Source organism: Echinops telfairi, unplaced genomic scaffold (assembly GCF_000313985.2).
Source record: "Echinops telfairi isolate 266 unplaced genomic scaffold, ASM31398v2 ScPeMD7_7459;HRSCAF=8497, whole genome shotgun sequence".
Lineage (NCBI taxonomy): Eukaryota > Metazoa > Chordata > Mammalia > Afrosoricida > Tenrecidae > Echinops > Echinops telfairi.
The window spans coordinates 1288567-1295728 of record NW_022111359.1 but is presented as its reverse complement, the minus strand read 5'-3'; the positions used below and the strand labels follow the sequence as shown (position 1 = coordinate 1295728).

The window sequence follows — 7162 nt, the reverse complement described above, 5'->3', positions numbered from 1 at the left end:
TATATGTGGCCACGTGTTTATGGCATTTGAACATTGTCTATACTTCCCAGGGCTGCCTGTAAGCTGCTGTAACAAACTCTACAAGGGCATGGTTTTCAAGAATAGGTATTTATTTTCTCACAGTAGAGACTAGCTGTCTGAATTCAGCATGCTGACTTGAGAAACACCTTCTGTGCCAGCTTTGGGGGGAATTTTCTTTTCTCTTTTCTCCTTCTGTTACTCACTTCCTTGACAATCTTCACATGACATCAGTATCCCCCCATTTACGTTTGCTGATACATGTGTCTGTGATGTTCCTTACAGGACTCAAAGATGATCCAGTTGAGGGCACATCCTACAGATATGACCTCAGTAACACAACAAAGGCAATCCTATTTCTATAAGTGATTTCCACCAGAGGTATTGGGATCAGGACCCTGACACACATTTAGGGGATGCACTTTAATCCATATCAGACTAAACAATTATGCTCTTTTTGATTCCAAATAGTTTAGGCTCCCAGAAACAGAATTTCTTATTTTAACCTATATTTGTGTCTTACTATCTCTATATCTTATAAAATAATAAATTGTATGTATTGACTTTCCTTCTACCCCCTGACTTTCACTGTCCCTTTCCCCAGCTCCTCTGTCATCATCAAAGCATGCTTCTTTGGGTGTGAAAACCACTTTCTCATCTTATCATTATTTTCTCCTATTATTTTTCTCTAGGGGCTTTACAAACTTCTCTCACCATGGTGTCTTCCAAATTTGTCCATGCCGTCAGTGCTTGTCGGCTTTATCAATGTTCTCCAATGATGTATCTATTCCATTACATGTAGGTATCAAATGTGTTTATCCACTCCTAGCCTGAATGGAATTTTTGTTAATTTCCAAACTCCTTGATTTTTGGATCAAACTTCAAGATCCATAAGTGTGCATGGTTTTTGTTTGCTTGATTTTGTGTGTGCGTGTTCTGCCCCTTATTTATTTAGGGCATGTGCTGCACAGAGAGGGAAACGAAGCTTTCTACTCCATCAGGAGTTATAGTCGTGGGAACACACAGGGGCGGTTCTAGTCTGTTCAAGAAGGTTGTTAGGGGTCAGAATTGACTCTACTGTGATGAGTTTAGTTTTGTGAGTGAGATTGCTTGGTCATATATCTATTCTGTTTTGTTTGAGGAATCTTTATACCACCTCCCACGATGGTTGGACAGGTTTACAGTTCCATCAGCAGGATGCGATGGTTTCATCTGTCCACATCATCTCTAGCATTTCTAAATTTTCTGATTTTGTTTTTAAACTTAGCTATCAGTGCCACGTAAAGTGGTATCTAATATTGTATTGATATGAGCTTCTCAAATGGCTAGTAATTTGAAGCTTGCTTGAATGAGTTTTTCTTGGCTACCTAGATGTTAATCGGTGAATGGTCTATTCAGGTCTTCTGCCCATCTAAATATGATCTATTCATGTTTATCATTATATTCATGTAAATGAGCATATTGCTATCTACTGACTACTATTAGTATCCATTTCCTTGAATTATACTTGTACAGCGGTGGCTGCTGTGTTGCTGTGTTGCTGGAAGCTAGGTCAATGGTATTTGAATGCCAGCAGGGTCACTCAAAGTGAACAGATTATGTGGGAGCCTCCGGACTAAGAACTGACAGAGAAGATGGACTTGGTTCCCCACTTTGGAGGAAGAGGCGCTGAGAACCTTATGCCTAATTTGGAAGCATTTTCCGATACTTTAGAGCTCAACAAAGTCAGCAGAACATGCCGGACATACATCAGGCAGATGGGCCCACAGGTCGGGTGCACTGGAAATGTGACAGGAGAGGAGCTGGTTTCCCAGAGAGAGTCAGCCATGGAGACGTGAGGAGGCGAACACCTGTGGAAGTGAACCCTTGGATCTTCATTTCCTGACGAAGCACAATTTAAGGTCAGGAGAAACAGCTGGAGATGGTTAGTGTTTTCGGTGCCAATATGGCTCCCATAGGATGAAGTGGGCGGAGTCCACACTGTCAATCGGGTCGCAGCTTGATTGGAGAGCAACCAAGATAAATGACTCTCTGAAGCCGGCCTCTTTCTCTTTCTCCCTGGAAGTGAGCCACACACACAAACTCTCACCCTCTGCTTTAACCTTACTGTTGACAAGCCACTTGGAGTTGTGCGGAGACCTGCCAGGACCCTGAAGATGCTTCCACTGCCACAGGATCCACAAGACTTTGCATTCATGGCTTGTGATCTGCATTTTGCATCATTGCATATGTTAGGTGACTCTGAAGAGGGGTTTATGGACCCGTATACAACTTTTGAGGCTGATATCAGACTTATGGACTTGATCTGGACCGTGCTGGGATTTTAAAAAATATACAATTACTTTTTGATATGAAGCTCTTCGTATATATATATACATGTATGCAAGTGTTTGTGTGTATATATATATATATGTCTCTGCATTGGATTCACCAGTCAACGAGTTCTAAATCACATCTGCAAAAATCTTTTAATATTTGTAAGTAGTCCTGTGTGAAGAGTGACGATAGGAAAATAAGAAGTGGTCAAAAATGACAGTAAGAAGATTGGTATCCTTGACATTAGTGAGCTGACACCGACTGGTACTGCCTGTTTTAAATCAGAAAATTACACGATTTGCTCTGCTAGGAACAGCACAATCAAGCAAATCTCATGGCATTCCCTGTCAGAAAGGATCTTTCTCAGTCCATCATAAAGTACAATGCTATCTGTGATCAGAGCAGATCTATCCATCTTCAAGGAAATCAATCGATTAGATTAATATTCAAATTTATACACAACCATAAAACCTAGTGATGAACAAATTGAAGAATTCTACCAACCATTTCAGTCAGACATTGATCAAACACGCAATCAAGATGCATTGATAGTTATTGGTAATTGGAATGAAAACGTGGGAAGCCAAGAGGAAGGAAAAGTACTTGGATAATATGGAATTGATGGTAGAAATGAAGTTGTAGGTAGAATTTTTGCAAAACCAAAGGCTTGTTAAAAGCTTTCTTCTTTCCCACAAGACGTAAAGCAATTATACACATGGACTTCCCCAGATGAAATGCATAGAAATCAAATGTACAACATGCATGGGGGGACCCAAAGGAGAAGATCAACATCAGCCCCTAAGCCCAGGTCAGGAGCCAACTGTGGAACGGACCATTGAGTGTTCATATGTAAGTTCACGATAAAGCTGAAGAAAAAAATTAAGTCCATGAGGACCAAAATATCACCTTGAGCCAATCCCATCTGAATTTCAAGGACATCTCAAGAAGAAATTTGATGCATGAACACTAATGACAACGACCTGTTGCGGATATCAAGGACATCATTCGTGATGGCAACAAAAGGTCATTAAAAAGATTGGAAAGAAAGAAAAGATCAAAGCGGGTGTCAGAAAGGCTCTGAAACTTGCTGTTAAGACTAGATTTGCCGAAGCCAATGGAAAACAGGCTGAAGTCATGGGGCTGAGTAGAAAATCACACAGGGCGGCTCCAGCTGACACAATCACATATTTTAACGAAATGTACGAGGACCAGGAATTAGAAAACCGAAAGGAGAGAACATGGTGAGCATATGCGAAACGGAGAGAACTCAAGGAAAAATGCAATCTTTGAAACTGCAATTTTGAAAGACTTTATAGAGAAAATATTGAATGATGCAGGGAGCACCAAAAGACGATGGAAAGAATACAGAGTCACTGCGCCCAAAAGAACATCCCTCCATGTCAGGAAGTAGCATGTGAGCAAGAACCAGTGGTGCGGAAGGAAGTTCAAAGTGCACTGAATGCATTCGCCAAAAGCAAGGCTCCAGGAATTGTCAGATGCTCATTGAAATGTTTCAGAAAGCTGAAGACGCATTGGAAGCACTTGCTTGTCTATTCTTGGAAATTTGGAGGACAGCTACTTGGTCAACTGATCGGAAAAGATCCATACTTGTGCCCATTCCAAAGAAAGGTGACCCAACATAATGCTCAAACAATAGAACAATATCACTGAAATCACATGCCAATAAAATTGTGCTGAAGATCATCCGCCAATCATTGCAGCAGTACATTGACAGGGAACTGCCAGAAGTTCAGACCTTATGCAGAAGAGGACGTGGAACAAGGGAAATCATTCCTGAGGTCACATAGATTAGGATTCAGTGCCGAATATTCCAGCAAGATGTTTATTTGTGCTTCACTGACTATGTGAAAACATTGGATCGTGTGGACCATAATAAACCGTGCAGCACCTTGAGAAGCATGGGAATTCCAGAGCACTTCACTGTGCTCATTCAGAACTTCTCCATGATCAGGAGGGACTTGTGCCAACAGAATGAGGGATTCCTGCACAGTTTAGAATCAGAAAAGCTGTGTCAGGGTTGTATCTCCCATACTAACTCAATCTATCTGCTGAACAAATCATCAGAGAAGCTCGATTCTATGAAGCGGGGCGTGGCATCATGATGGGAGCAAGCCTTAATAACAGACTGTGGTGTGTAGATGGCACAACGTTGCTATCTACAAGTGCGGAGGACTTGAATCCCTTAAGGATGAAAATCAAGTATTGTAGCCTTCAGTATGGATTACAGCTCAGTGTAAGGATGACCAACATCCTCACAACTGGATCAAGAGGTAACTCCATGATAAATGATGAAACGATGTGTCATGGATGCTGCCTTCACTGGATGCGCAATCACTGCTTACGGAATCAGCCGTCAGGAGGTCAAGAGCTGCATTACATTAGGTGAATCTGCTGCACCAGACCTCTTTAGAGGATTGAAGAGCAAGGATGTTGCTTTGAGGACTAAGTTGTGCCTGACCCAAGCCATGGATTCTGCATTGAAGGTGGATATTGACTGAGGAAAACCAAAGAGGGACAGATGCATGTGGATTGAGGCGCTAGACAAGAGTGCCATAGACTGCTAAAGGACGCATCAGTCTGTACTGGAAGAACTAAGGCCAGAATGCTCCTCAGAGGTAATGTTGGCAAGACTTCGTCTTCCTTACATGGGACATATGTTCAGAAGGGACTGGTCTCTGGGGAGGGACAGCCTCTTTGAGATAGTGGAGGGGCGGTGCAGAAAAGGGAGTCTGTAGGCGAGGTGGATTGAAACAGTGGCTCCGTCAGTGAGCTCAGGCATGGGAGCAATTGTGAGGAGGGAGCAGGACTGCGCCGTGTTTCCTGCTTGTGTGCATTGGCTCACTGTCACTTGGAGCCGAGTCAAGGGCATTGAACAACCACAATATCTGTGTCTTCTTCCCAAAGATCTTGTGCCTTTTTCTTCTTGAGGTATTGCACGTTTCTCTAGATTTTGAGATTAGTCCTTTTTCTGATACGTCCTGCCTAAAAAGCTTTCCCCAGTCTGTGGGTTCCTTTCAGAGCTTCTGATGAAAGTCTTGTACACACATTTCATATTGTAGGAAATCCCAGCTCTCTAACTCTCTTCTTGTTTGTATATGGTTTTTTGTTATTATTGTTGTTGTTATTTTTCCTGTTGTACTGATGCCTTGGATTTGGGTCTTCATTTTTGTCTGACCCTCTTTTTATTTTTTTAACAATGATCTCTTTTTTTTTCAAGTTTCACATGTTTATTATTCAGTGTAAACCCCAACACGACACACCAACATGATTTTGTGCATTTAGGAAATAACCACATCCTGGTTATGTGGAAAATTGTGCGGATAACTGGAACACCTTCATTCTAAGCAGCTTTATGGGAAACATTTCATTCAGAAGTCAGGGCCTTCTTTCTTCAGCTTGCTGAAATCCGTGTTCACAGAGAAGAACTTATACTGGTCATTGGGACCAAGTTTATTGCATGGTTCTGGGTTGTTCTTTCTGTCCCAACTGACATCTGGATTAAACAATGCCAGACGCAAGATATACAGTCCAGCTCCAGTACCTCCAGCTCTAATAAACACTGAGAGAGAGGGATCAAACTCGGGTGGTTCTTGGCCTGACCGAGAATCCGGCGCAGCATGTCTGCAGCTTTGGCCTCGGGTCCGGAAAGACAAGACAAATTTGGCAGACCCAGGAGCTAGGACTCTGCACGATGCTTTTGCCTAATGATGATCTTTTAGTTGAAGAGTTTACATTTAGATCTTTAATTTGTCTTGTTTTTGTATGTCGTGTGAGAGATGTCTCTTGTAGATTTCTTTCTTTCTTTTTCCTTTTTGCGAAGGGAGCTACATTTTGCTAGCACCGTTTGCTGAATGAAGATTACTTCTCCGTGTAGTGTGGTTTGGCCCTTTGTAAAGTCTGTGAGTGCATCAGCGGTCTACAAGCGTATCATTGTCACAGTAACAGGCTGTTTTGACTGGTGACTTGTAATAATTTTTGAAGACAGGAGGTGAGAGTTTTCCGTTTTCTTCTTCTTCTTTAGCAGTGCTATGCTTCTCCTGGAGTTATTTCTTTTCAATGTAGTTAGTTTTTCCATTTCTATGAAGAATGATGCTTTGATCTGGAACACAATTGCACTAAATTAGAGACTGCTTTCAGCAGGACCCACATGTTCACAATATTGAGTCTTTCTATCCAACAATATTGAGCCTTTCTATCCGTGTACATGGAGCCTTCTTTCATTTCTATACCACTCTTTGGGTGTCTTACAGGAGAGCTGTCTGTTTTCTGTGTAGAAGTCTTGTTTCTCTGTCTAGGTTTGTTGCTAAGTCTCCTATCGTTTAGAGCCCATTGTGAGTGTTTCCTTACTCTCCTTTTCAGAGTCTCCTCCTTAGTCTACAGAAGTCCTGTGAATTTTGTTGTATTGATCATGTGTCCGTACCGCCAACTTTTTCAATTAGTTACAGTGATAGTTTTGTCATGTCTTTGGGGTATGGTGCATCAGAATCATATCATCTATAAACAGAGAGTGTTTTATTTCTTTGCAATCTGGACACCTTTGATTTTGTTCTGTGTCTACTACTGCTGGGTAAGTCTTCAATAAGGGCGAAGTACTGCAGGCAGGTGGTGGCATCTGTTGGGGCCACGGGCGGCCAGTGGATGGGCTCTGGCCTGGCTGCAAGAGCCATAATCACATGGGGAACTGGAGAGAGGAGGACAGGTTGTGGGTGGGCTCTGGCTTCAGGCCGAGGCTGGCTGCAACAGGTACTGCAGTAACATGAGGGCCGCCGGGTAGGGTGGCTGGCTACCAGACCACAGTGAGTAGGGG

The 7162-nt window shown here is 42.4% G+C and overlaps 1 pseudogene; it reads right to left on the bottom strand.

Annotated features, from left to right (window-relative positions):
- Positions 1-5692: 5692 nt before the first annotated feature.
- LOC115873086 lies at positions 5693-6017 on the bottom strand (annotated as a pseudogene).
- Between the last annotated feature and the right edge of the window lie 1145 nt (positions 6018-7162).